Source organism: Pipistrellus kuhlii, unplaced genomic scaffold (genome assembly GCF_014108245.1).
Source record: "Pipistrellus kuhlii isolate mPipKuh1 unplaced genomic scaffold, mPipKuh1.p scaffold_m20_p_4, whole genome shotgun sequence".
In the NCBI taxonomy this organism is placed as follows: Eukaryota; Metazoa; Chordata; class Mammalia; order Chiroptera; family Vespertilionidae; genus Pipistrellus; species Pipistrellus kuhlii.
In genome coordinates this window covers 73,415,010-73,427,828 of record NW_023425540.1, presented here as the reverse complement: position 1 = coordinate 73,427,828, position 12,819 = coordinate 73,415,010, and the positions used below count along the sequence as shown (strand labels likewise).

Here is a 12,819-nt window from a genome sequence, read left to right as displayed (position 1 = left end):
CCTACTGGGGATTGAGCCTGCGACCAGAGCATGTGCCCTGACTGGGAATTGAACTGTGACCTCCTGGCTCATAGACTGATGCTCAACCACTGAGCCACGCCGCCGGCTGGGCAGTACAGGAGCACTTTAAATCTCACCAGAGCAGGCTGCAACCTACCACCCAACCCCTCCCCAAGCTTGGAGGGAACTCCTTTCTGAATTGCCAGCTGTCCTGACTCTTTCATTGGCCCCAGCCCTTCCTCCCAGCCCCAGAATTAGTAAGAAGCTCCGAGCTACCTGTGGTTTTCAGGCTGTGCTGATTCCAATCTGTCAGGATTCAGGCAACAAGTGGAGTGCCCATCCTCTCTCCGTATGTACTTCTTTTCCCACCTGTTTGAGACCAGCTCTTCCATTCATACAACGCTGAGGGTCCTCAGACTGGGACAAGGAATCTCCAAGGAGCCTCCTCTCCCCATCCTCCCACACTCCTCACTTCTGTCCATTTGTTCATAGATTCATGATCTGGAGGATCTCGTCCCCTCCCAGGATGGCAAACAAGTTCTATCACCACCACATTTGACTAGCAATGGCAGCCTAAAGTGGTGTGAGAAAGGAGCCTGAGGATTTCCAGGTGTGGCGGGTGCTTGGCAATGTCTGCTTGGGAGCAGAGGTGGGCGTTGTGCCCTGCATGTTGTGTCTTTAATGCTTCTGATTTAGTCTAGGTCTCTCATTAGCATTAATACGAAGTAGAGTTTAAATGATTCATTCAAGGACACTCAGCTATTATTTAATTGAGGTGGTTTAGAAGCTCAGGTGTTATCCATTCAACAGAGGCACTTACACATTTATTCAGCAAATATGGACTGAGCACCTATTGCAGTTCAGTCATGGTGTATTTCAGCACTGGGCACAGAGGGTGCGATGGTGAATGAAGCCTCGTCTGGTCTATCCTGAGGTCCACAGGACTTCCTTGCTGCCAATATTCAACATATATAATGAGTGAATCCGGCGTCTCTTGTGATGGCCATTTGCCGTCTGCTGAGCTTGCTGTTGCTCATTCCACCTCCAGCCCAGTCCATGGAGTAGGGTTATTGTACAATTTAAAAGCACAGAAAATTTGGTAGATACCTGGGGTTTCATAGTTTCAAATGTTTCTCTCCAAGTAATTTTCAGGAAAGAGGGTCACAAATGAGGTCTGTAAACAAAGGATGTGAAAACGCTAGTTGCTGATGAAACGGACCATGGATCTCTGGGGTTTCTAAAAGGGACAGCACAGGGGCTGCTCCGCACGCTCAGGCCTTTCTCCCTGCTCCTTCCTGCTGTATGCACACACACACACACACACACACACACACACACAGATACACACATGCACACAAACACACAGGCACAGACACACACACAAACAGACACGCACAGAGATACACGCACACAGACACAGACACATAGACACACAGACACACAGACACACAGACACAAACACATGCAGACGCAGACATATGCAGATGCAGACACACAGACACAGACACACAGACACACAGACACAGACACACACTCACAAAAGGACACACACATACATGCATACATGGACATGGAGAATACACATAGACACAAACATGTGTCAGGCTCTCTCTCCCTCTCTCCCGCTCTCTCTCTGCCCTGTCCCCCTTGCTACCACCAGGTTCTGGGCTCACCATCTAAGGTTCAAGTTCCTATTGTCCTCCTTTGAGCGATTTGACCTTGGGCAGTTATCCTCCCTGAGCGTCAGGTTCCCCCTTTCTGAGAGAGAGGTGTGGGGGGAGTTAAGGAGCACATTCCACATGTTGGGCATAGGGTAGCTGCCCTACTAATGCCCGTTACAGCCCTCCTGTGGCCCCCCTGAGGTCACCGGCTCCGGGTTATACCAAGAAAGCGGGGCAGGGAGGCGGTGTGCAGACTGGCATCTCTGTGCCCCACCCAGAGCTTGGCATTGAGCTGGGACATGGAAAGATGCAATCAAGACTCATTATGCAGGGAGGACCAGGGTTTTACCCTCAATCTTCCATTTTTCCCTTTGGAAAGCCCTAATTTGTTCCAGAGGCGTGAGGAGCGGGGTCTGAATGTTTTCCGGACTAAGTAAGCAGGGAGAAGGCTGCTGGGGCCTCCCCTGGACTAGAGGGGCCCAGGAGGTGAGCCCCAGTCCTGCCACAGAGCCTCTGACCAGAGCTGCGCTGGGCCCCTGCTGCCCGCCCGGGACCCACATTCTGTGCTTTTTTCATGTCCAACGCCCTGCCTGGGCCCCTGCCAAGCCCTCGCTCGCTGGTGAGGGCCAAGCCAGGGCCGTGCCAGGCTCAGTGGAGGCCCTTGGCCAAGAACAGCAGAGCCGTTCTCAGGAAAGCTGGGGGATTAAGCCCCAGGCCTGAGGGGACTCAGGTGTCCGCCTCCTGCCCCAGCCTGGAGATGAGGGGCAGGATGACCTCGCAGCGGCCAAGGGCTGTGAAACAAAGGGGCTGACACCAGCCACCCACCAGGGATGTGGGAACACCGCACCCCCTGGGCTGGATCGATGGGGGACCATGTCCAGGGAGATAAGGCCACGTGCCCCCTGCTCCTAACAGGCCCAAGTCTCTCAACTTAGAGCACCCCTTCCCCCAACAGGCCAAGCCCTGACCCCACTCCAGACTCAACCCTGGATGACAGCGGCCTCCCTCTTGTCCCTGTTCCTAGGCCGAGCCCTGAGTCATGGAGTGAGGCTGCTGAGGGGTGGGTTGCCGTTAGGGGCTGGAGCGGGCTCTGTCCTGGGCTGTCAGAGTCGGCAGCGGAGGGGTGAAGGTACCCAGCTCATTCTGGTGTGAGACCCCAGTGCCTGGCCTCTGCTCATTTCACTCCCCTGTCTGGAGTGCGTTTCCTCGGTCCCTGTCCTGTCCAGATCCAATCCATCCTTCCAGACTTGCTTGCCTCTGGGAGTGTTCTCCGACCTCAGCTGGCTCTCGGGCTTCCTCCTTCTCCCCCAGCCCCACTTCTCCATCTGCTGTGACGCTGACCGCACCGCACTGCCACCTCTGCAGACACCTGTCTCCCTCAGGAACCCAGGGCAGGGCCCGCTCTTCCCTCCCCTCCCAGCCTCGCTCTCCTGACCCTGATAGTCTCTCTGCCCTCAGGGCTGGGCCCGTCACTGGCAGGGCCTCCCTGGAGCAGGTGGCCATCTGACCTGGCCCGGTCCCCTGTCTGGGCTGCCTCTAGGCCCCTCCCGGCGGGCCCAGGCGGGTTGGGGGTGGTGTCTGTAGGGGCGCTGAGTCAGATGTTATTTTGGGCACCCCTTGGGCTCAGCGAGCTTTAGGCCCTAAGGCCTGTTTAGACGGCTGGGCCGGATGTGACCGAATCCAGGCGCTTGGGTGTCCACGGGAATGGGGGAGAGGCAGGCCAAGGCAAACGCGACTGGACAGGGGCAGACGGTGAGGATAGGCCTGGCAGGTTAAGGGATCCAAGGACTGACCAAGGCCCTGCCCGCGCGGGCCTGGTTCTTGGCTCTGGGGTCCCGGCTGAGGCCCTGAGCCTGGGAGCTGGCCCTCGGCCCCAGAGGCCATTCTCTGGTAGAGTTACAGTCCCAGGAGCTCCCAGCGAGAACACCTTGACAGGCCTCACCCGGACACACACCTGTGTACAGGGGCGGGGCCTGAGCGCTTTGGTTTCCCATCTGGGCTCTGTGCCCCGTGCACTGTGGGCCCTGGGAAAGCTTCTCTCCTCCGTGGGCCTCAGTTTCCTCATTTGTGAAAGAAGCTGCTTGGGCTCTACTGCCCTTTGGACCTGGGTGTCCTGTGAGGACCAGGACAACCCCAGTCTGCTGTTCAGCCCCTGCCCCAGGTTCCAGCCCCCAAATAACCAAGGAAACATGAAAACTTTTAAGGTCTGTCCACCACGTCCAAATCCAAAACAAGAGGCTGAAGCGCTACCGCAAACTCCAGTGCAGGCACCGGGCCTCGGGCTGGGGCGGGCCCAGCTGCCCCTCTGGGGCTGCCCCCCCCGGCGTCACCATCGCTGGCTTGTACAGGACTGCCAGGTGGTGCTTGGTGTCAGCCAACCTCACCTGGGCCCAGCGACACCTGGGAGCTGGCCCTCGGGCCTGAGAGGCCATTCTCTGGTAGAGTTACAGTCCCAGGACCTCCCAGTGAGAACACCAGTCAGAGGGCATTGCCTCGACAGGCCTCATAGGAGGCCTTTTGAAAGGAGGGAAGGGGTAGCTGCTGCAGAGCTGTGAGCCACTGACTATGCTGTTTCTCCCCCCCCCCCCCCCCCCCCGGGGGGCCCCAGGGGAGCAGGCCCATCACAGCACTGTTTCAGAGCCACCTCAGGGCTGTGCTGTGCCAGGTTCCCCACCAGAGAGGGAGGAATATAGAAAGCAGCCTCCACGGCCCCCATCTTGCTTGGTCCCCTGCAGCACAAGGGCAGGGACAGGTGAGAGAGACGAGAGGAAGGAGATGTGTGAGAGATCAGAGCGGGCGTCCCAGGCTGGGTCCAGATGCACCTTGGCTTCTGTGCTCAGAGTGGGCGGAAGGAGAGACGCGTTGGGCGACAAGAGGCCATCAGGAACAAAGGCTGACGCGTCCCTGCCTTCGTGGGGTACGGGCGTGGGGATACCTGCGGGCCCCTTTCTATCCTATTGGTGTGAGCTGCCCCGGTCAAGGCCCAGAGTTCCTAACTGCTGACCCCTCAGAATTGGGAAGGCCTTGGGACAGCCCACTGTGTGGAGGGTAAGACTGAGGCTCAGAGAGCTGTGGCTTGCCCCATATCACATGGGTGTGGCCTCTGTGGGAGCTGGCAGCCAGGTCTCTGTCTCCCAGACGCAAAGACAGTGCCTGACCGGCAGGGCCCGGGCCTGGGCCTGGGTGGAGGGCAGTTGACCTCTGTTCTCTGAAAACTACCCTCCCCCAGCCACGGAGACACCCCAGTCCCAGAACAGCCCGCCTGAGTTCCCAGGCAGGTGGTAGTGGTGGAGCGGCGGGGCGGGGCCCTTCCCAGGGCCAGGCCCTTCTGGGCTGAGGACATGGCTGGCCTGGGCAGCCCGGCGGAATTCCGGCAGCTGCCCAAGTATGCGGACGGCAGGGTGGACAGCCGTTCTCGCCACGTTCCCAGAGCATGCACCAAGGAAAACACGGAATGTTTCTTGGATGACACAGTCTTCGTCCAAAGTCATGCATTCCTGCGGGAGGGCGGTGAGGAGGGGGTCGAGGCTGTCTGCAGGGGCGGGGGCTCTGTTTTGGCACCATCCGTCCTGTCTGCAGACGTGGGTCCCCGGCTGTGCCCGCAGCCAAGGGCGTCTGCTGGATGCACTGCCGGGCGGCTGTGCCATGGGCACACAGCTGTGTTCCTGCCCTCACAGGCAGTCAGCAGACACCGGCCCTGTGCACACGGCAGATGCCCTGCTTCTCCTGCTTCCTGCCCTGGGCACTCTGCTCGTACCTATGTCTGCCCCACATGGACATGGCATGGCCCTGCCCATACTGCCCTTAGCCCTGAGCAGGCAGCCCATACAGTCCCTGCCCTTGCCCACACACTGCTTCCCCTGTCCCCGTGTCCTGCCCGGGCACCAGCTGGGATGGGCCCTGCACTGTACTTTAAAGTGGGCATGTCTCCAACCTACTGTAGACATCAGGTCATGTAAGTCAACCAGCGTGGGCTCTACCGCTGTTCACATATGGCTTGGATAGATATGTTCTCCTGGGCCCTCAGCCTCAGTTCTCTCCTCTTTCATTGGGCCTAGTCATACCCTTCACACGACCACTGGGATCATGATAAAGGGCAATGTCCAGAACACCTTTTGTCCCTGGGCCAGGACTAGGCTGGGCAGGCATTATGCCGGAGGCCTGATCTTTTGGCCTCTTCACAAAAGGAGGGAGCCTCCAGTCTTGACCTGGAAGATCCTGTGTCCTCCAGAGCCACAGGTGGAAGTCAGGAGCACAGAGAGGGCACACGGGAGGCCTCTGTCTGAGGGAGCCCCCCATCAAAGGCTGGAAAGAGTGCTGAGTACTGTGACTGAGAAGGCTGGGCTGGGGTCGGGGGAGGTTGTGGGAGCTGAGGGCATCCACTAGAGAGGCAGAGGAAACTATGAGATGGGTTTTGCAGGTTGAGTAGGAGTTTGCCAGTAGATCAGAGTGGAGAAGAACGTTAGAGCAAAGCCAGCATGTGTGCAGAGTCCCCAAGGTGGTACGTCTACCCTCAGGGAAGTGCAGGAGGCCTGGAAGGCTGAGCCTGAGAAGGGCCATGATGATGCACAAAGAAGGAGAGACCGACTTGACCAGTCAGTTGATGACGGAGAGAATGAGGAATTCAGGAAACATTCCAGAGCAGGTTTGGCTTGAGAGAGAACGCCAAGTTGGGCAGAGTTCCGTGATGAAGTAGGATCTCCATGGAAGGGGCAGTGTGAGCCGTGGTGAGGAGATGGCTATGTGGGGTAGAAAGAGGGGTCCAGATCTGCTGGAGGGCAGAGCCCGGTCCAGCCAGGGAAGGTCCTGACGCTTCCTTCTGTCCAGGATGGCTGCCTCGTCCTGCTCTGATCTCGATGTCTCTGGCTGGTACTGGGAGTTGGGGTGCCCCCTCCCCACCTCACCCCACCCCCCGTTTACATCGCTCACATACTTGTGGGCTCTTATCTCCAAGGGTCTGTCGTGCGTGCCCACCTTGCCAAGTGGTCCCATCACTGCTTGCTCATAAATCAGGCTTGCCTCTCCCCATGTCCGCCTGTGCCCGCCACACCCTCCCATGCTGCCCGCCCCGCCCTGAACCCCACCTGCTGGGAGGGGAGGCAGAGAGGAGCCCGGGGCAAGCCGAAGGCCTGCCCAGCAGCTCTTGGCTCCGCAGAGCAGCGGTCCTGAGTGACCTGGTTCTCAGGAAGCACCCCCAAAGGTCCCCACAGACTTCTCCAGTGGCTGCCACCCTCCCCGGCTCCTGAGGGGCGGCCCCTGCAGGGGACTGTTGCTCCCTCCAGAGGACTGACTAGGGTAGGGTGATGTTTTGGAAATTAGCCTACACGCTTATAGAAACTCAAAGTGCTGTGCCTGTACTCCACAGTGGGTCTGAGCCACCATCACTGCTCTTCTGAGCCTCACATCCCTTGTCTGTAAAATGGGTGCATTCACTCGTTCATTTAATAGACATTTACAGCAGCCCCCCACTTTTCTCCATTGAGCTTTCCGAGGTTTTCAGTAACCGTGGTCCGAAAATATTAAATGGGGAAATCCAGAATAAACAATTTGTAAGTTTTAAATTGCATGTCGTTCTGAGTGTGTGCTGAGATCTTACACTGTTCTTCTCCATCCATTGTATATATTGTTTGGTGCTATTGGTGGTTTGGGGCACCCCCTGGGGGTCTGGGAATGTACCCCCGTGGATAAGAGGGAACAACTCTACTGTGTGCTGGGCCCCAGGCATGGAGATGCACCAAGGAGAGCCATGGGCGAGTCCACAGGCTAGTAGGGGGGACAGTAGAGGTGGACAGAGGAGTGCCTAGAGTGTCTCACGATCCAGGACAGAGGGCGAGGTGCAGCAGGAGGACTGAGATGGAGAAGTCAGTCCTCTCCTGAGAAAGCAGGATCCTCTGTAGAGGACTGGGGCTGGGGGTGCATGGAGGGAGGGCTCCAGGCAGAGGCAGAGGCTCAAAGGGAACAGACCGAGGACCTGCCCGTGGTTTACTCCGATGAAGTAATGGGGATGCGGTGTGGGTGCTGAGACGAGGCTGACCTTTTCAGCTGACCGTGGGAATCAGGTCAGACGTCTGCCTGAGGCCCTGAGGAGCCATGGAGTGTCTGAGGCAGGGGCTGTCACAGTCAGGTCTGCATGTACCCTCGGACCGCCCTGGGAGAATGGGCCGGGGGACGCAGAGAGTCTTGTTCGGGGCTGTGGGATCCTGAGGGGCAACTGGAGGAGTCAGTGAGGGTCACATCTGAGGCGCTGTCCTAGATCTGCTTCTGGTCCAAAGGGTCGCGTCGCTTCCACCAGCTTGGAGGAGAGGCTGGCTCATCCCTGGGGGGACGGTCCTCCTGAGGACGCTAACATCTTCCCAGGACAGCACCACGCAGGGCCCCGTGCCAGCACAGTCCCTGCATTCCTACCAGGGACAGTCCCAGATCTGTCTGTTGGGCCACACTTGTTGGGCCACATGGCCAGTTGCCTGCTGGATGCCTCCCCCAGGATGCCCTCAGGCGCCCACCCAGGGCCCCTCCTCAGTGCCAGCCTCTGTTTTCAGAGGCCCCAAGTCCGGTGGGGAAGTTATTACAATGGAGGAATGGGGTGCCCTGAGGGGAGCATAAGGCGTGGGAGCCCAGAGGAGGTGCTGACCTGCCTCTGCATCTTCTTGATGCAAGCCAGTGTCCCTTTCAGCAAGCCAATTTCTCCTTGTCCTTTAAGACCCAAGGGTGAGGAAGAATCTTAAGAGGACAAGGAGAAATTGGCTTGCTGAAAGGGACACTGGGCATGGCAATTAACCACAATTCAGAAACCACAAAGCAAGACAGAGGCTAGACATCGGGTGGGGCGCCTGAGAGGGGAGAGTGGGGAGAAATGAGGTGGGGAGGCTGGTGGGGCCGGATCCTGCCAGGCGTGACATGTCAGGTGGAGTTTGAACAGCGCAACAGAAGTGACTGGGAGCCAAGGGAGGTTCACAGCCCAGAGGCTATGAGATCAGATTGGCACCCTAGAATGAGCCCGAGGCATCGCCTCCAGCGTGCCGAACACTGCACCAGGGGCACCGAGGAAGGGGCCCGGCAGGGGTCAGGACAGAGGTCACGGTAGCGTCCCAGAGAGGTATTGCTCAGTATTGCTCATGTCCGGCCCCCGTTTGTCCCCGCGCCTGGCACAGGTACAGGGCTGGGTTGAGTGGCCCACAAAGGCGTCCTCTCTTGGAGACAGGCAGTGGGAGGGTTGAGTCCTCCCTGTGCCTAGGATGTGCTCCATCCGCATCTGCCCAGCTCCCCTCACCCGCGGCCTCAGAGCCCCTCCTGAGAAGGTTCCCCGTCTTGCCTGGAAGGCGGCAGTTTGCCCCCAGTTCCTGCACCAGGCTTGCTGTCCCACTGCACGTTTCTAGAAAGGCCCAGGGAAGGCCTGGGGCCCACTCCTGACCCCCAGTGTCTGAGCCTTGAGGTCACCCCCAAGGTATGTCCTCTGGGAGGACACAGGCCCAAGGTATCTGTTCTCTTAAAAAGGCTTCTTCTAGAATCTTCCCCGTGGTGCGCTCCTGAGAACTCAGGTGGGGCGGATGCAGAATGCAGGAGGCACAGGTGTTGCCTGTATCAAACACACACACTGTCACTACAGGCAACAGCTGCGGATGTAAGGCTACGCACTCTGGAGTTCAATTTCCATCAAGCTCAGGAACGGGCAAAACCAGTCCATGCTGAGAGAAGCCAGAGGAATGGTGATCGTGGGTGGGAGAATAGTGACTGGAAGTGGGTGTAAGGGAGCTTTGGGGGGTCCTGGCAGAGTTCTATATGCTGATCTGGATGCTGTCAGCACAAAATGTGTTCAGTTTGTGAAAATTTAATTTGCTTTGATGAACATTCACATATGATGTGTGCATCTCTCTATATAAATAATATGATCCTGTGATTTAAAAGTTCAAAATTTAGTGGCAATATTGTACCTGTGTGTGTGTATACAAATCTATGCCTGTCTCTGTCTATTTGTCTGTCACCAATGTCTGTATATCTGTATATTTAGGATAATCTGGCTGATGAGTTTTTCTTGAAATACAGTGGGGTTCTCTGTGGGACAGGGTGGAAGGAGATACAGACTATGGAGTAGGCCCCCCTCCCCCCCACGAACCTGCACCCTGGGGAAGGGGACAGTGGTGCTGGCCAGAGGGGATGATGACGTCCCCTTCTCAGTCCCTACGAGCTGGCACTGGGCGGCAGACCAGGCTGTCAGCCCTCAGGCTGGCCTCCACACCCTGAATAAATACTTGCTGACCAATTGCCTGCCTAACTCACAGACCGTGACCCACACTGGCCAGGATGCCCAGAGACAGGGTGGAGGACACGCTGTCTTGTCCCAGTTATTAGGGCCTCTGGAAAAAAAAAAAAAGAGCAGTTGGAATAGCCAGCATTGGTCCAGGGACAAAGCAAGAGGGACAGACAGACAGTCGGACGTTTGCACTCACATGGTCACACACACACACACACAAACACACACACACACGGACACCCTCACACACCAGGCTTGGATGCCAGGCAACTAGAAGGGCCCAGCCACAGGACTCAAAAACAAAGACTCGCACTTGTCCTGCTGTTGAGAGGGACTCTCCCACCCTGGACCCAAAGTGCCTCCAGGGCAGGGCTGGCCTCGAGCTGGGTGACCCTCTGCCGGGTGACCCCAGGGACGAGACACAGATACCCCAAGCGCCCCAGGGGAGACACCCAGGTGGAGCACAGACACACGCTGGAAGAGGCAGACACACCCTCAATTGTTCACAGCGTTTCAGTCTGGTGTGTCTTGGCTGGAAGGGGCTGGCTCCAAAGAGCCGTTAGAGAAACCGGAGAGGATTCTGGGAGGGGCGGATTGAGTCCCAGATATGAGATCTTAATCTGGAGCCCTCTGCTCCACTAGGCTGGCTCACACGTCCCTGTTCCCCTCTCCCCAGACACCCCCTGCGGACTTGAGCTTTTCACCACCCCCAGCCCTGGAGGCTTGCTCCGGTCCCCCAGGGGCCTGGTTTGCCTCCCACCCCCACCTCGAAAGGGCAGCAGCAGCTTTGCCAGTTACCCCTGACCTCTCCCTGACCTCTGCTGAGTCCCTCCTGCCCTCCACCCACATCACCTCCCCAGCCCTGACCTCATGTCTGCAGGGCCTGGGCACGGGGGAGATAAGGCGGGCACTACACCCGCCTGCCTCCTGGGTACCGACGGGAAGGGCGGGCCGCCAGCCTCGAAAGACCCATGAGTCACCAGGTGGGCAGGGCCCAGGCTGGTGTCCGGGAGGAAAAGCCACTTCCTGAGGATAAGGCCAGAGGCCCAGAGGCCCGCCGGTTTGCATTACGTTTGGGGTTTTGTTTTGAGAAGTCCTGCTCCTATGTTACAAAGATATTCCCTAACAGTTTGTTCAGACGGATTTGGTCCTTTTTTTTTTTTTCACGTTTAGGGTCTGACATTAATCCATCTGGACTTTATGAGCCGTTAAGTAGGGGTCTGGTGCCATCTTTCCCATAAAATGAACCCATTCCCTCAGCCCGGCTACCACCAGGCCTCGGCGTGAGAGGCTCTGTCTTGGAGCTTGCTCCTCTGCCCGTTGCCCCCGGGCCATGGTATTTTCCTTGCAGCAGCTTTGTAGTATGTGCTAACGTTGGGCACACGCACCTAACCCCTTGCTCGGCAAACTGTGGCTCTCGAGCCACGTGCGGCTCTTTGGCCCCTTGCGTCTGGCTCTTCCACAAAATACCACGGCCTGGGCGAGTCTATTTTGAAGAAGTGGTGTTAGAAGAAGTTTAAGTTTAAAAAATGTGGCTCTCCAAAGAAATTTCCACCGTTGTCCTGCTGATATTTGGCTCTGTGGACTCATGAGTCTGCCGACCACTGACCTAACCATTCACCAGTCTGTATTCTTCCATATATGTTAGAGTACGTTTATCAAGTTCCTCAAAAATATCCAGCTGGAGTTAGGGGTTCCGGTTCAACGCAGGGCCATTTTCAAAGTGACAGACAAGGAGGAGAATGCTATTTGTGATTTTAAAGCAACAAGGAGCTTCCACCTGGAATTTACAGGGGATGCCTGCAAAGCAAGGAGGAAAAGACAGCCAAACCTGCAGAAAATTGAGCTAGAGCATGAAGCGACAACTTGCAGAGGAAAAGTCAAACCATGAGAGAGCCTAGGAAGACGCAATCTCATTTATGACCAGGGAAATGCAACCTGAAACCAAGATGAGCTCTTGGGTCCCACAGGCCAGGCTGCCGGGCATGAGCGAGCTGGGTAACTCCACGTGCTGGCAGGGAGGTGGGCGGGAGCGGCCCCGCGGCCGTGCCATCTAGAAGTGCCTGGTTGCCTTAAAACCTGCTCGCCTGGCTTCCTCCTCAGAACACTACTCCCTGGGCCCACAGGAACGCCCCTGGCAGCACTGTTTGGGGGAGAGGGGCTTCCTAGGTGGCTAGCACTGGGATGTGGGTGCAAAAATGTGGCCATGCCTGCTGGGGACACCATGTCACAGGGCAGAGCAGCACGCCCGGTGGAGATGAGACTGTGCTGTTAGATCTAAAACACAGGGCACCGAGTGGAAAAGGTGAGGAAGAAACATGGCCCACAGCCTAATCCCAACCATGGGAATAGCCCTCCCCCCAAAAAACAGTAATACGTGTTTTTAAGAATTGAGGTAAAATTCATCCAACATTAACCGTTAACCATTTTAAAGGATAGAATCCATCTGTGTTTATTTTATTTTATTTTAAAAATATATATATTTTATTGATTTTTTACAGAGAGGAAGAAAGAGGGATAGAGAGCTAGAAACATTGATGAGAGAGAGAGACATCGACCAGCTGCCTCCTGCACACCCCCTCCCGGGGATGTGCCCGAAGCCATGCCCTTGTCCGGAATCAAACCTGGGACCCTTCAGTCCGCAGGCTGATGCTCTATCCACTGAGCCAAACCGGTTTCGGCTGTGTTTAATACATTCATCATGAGCCAAACCAGTTTGGGCCGTGTTTAATACATTCACCATGTTGTGCAACCACCCCCTTTATCTAGTTTCAAGACTTGTCACCTCCCCTCCCCCAAAGAAAACCCTACCCACTCAACAGTCACTCCCTGTCCACGTTTTAGAAGCACACACAAGCGTGGAAGGACGTGTGCACTGGAACGGATGCCTGTAGGGGGAGAGACATG

General features: G+C 56.8%; 1 pseudogene; it reads left to right on the top strand.

Moving 5' to 3' along the window:
* Positions 1 to 5,002: 5,002 nt before the first annotated feature.
* Positions 5,003 to 12,819, top strand: part of LOC118703680 — a 50,769-nt pseudogene continuing 42,952 nt past the window's right edge.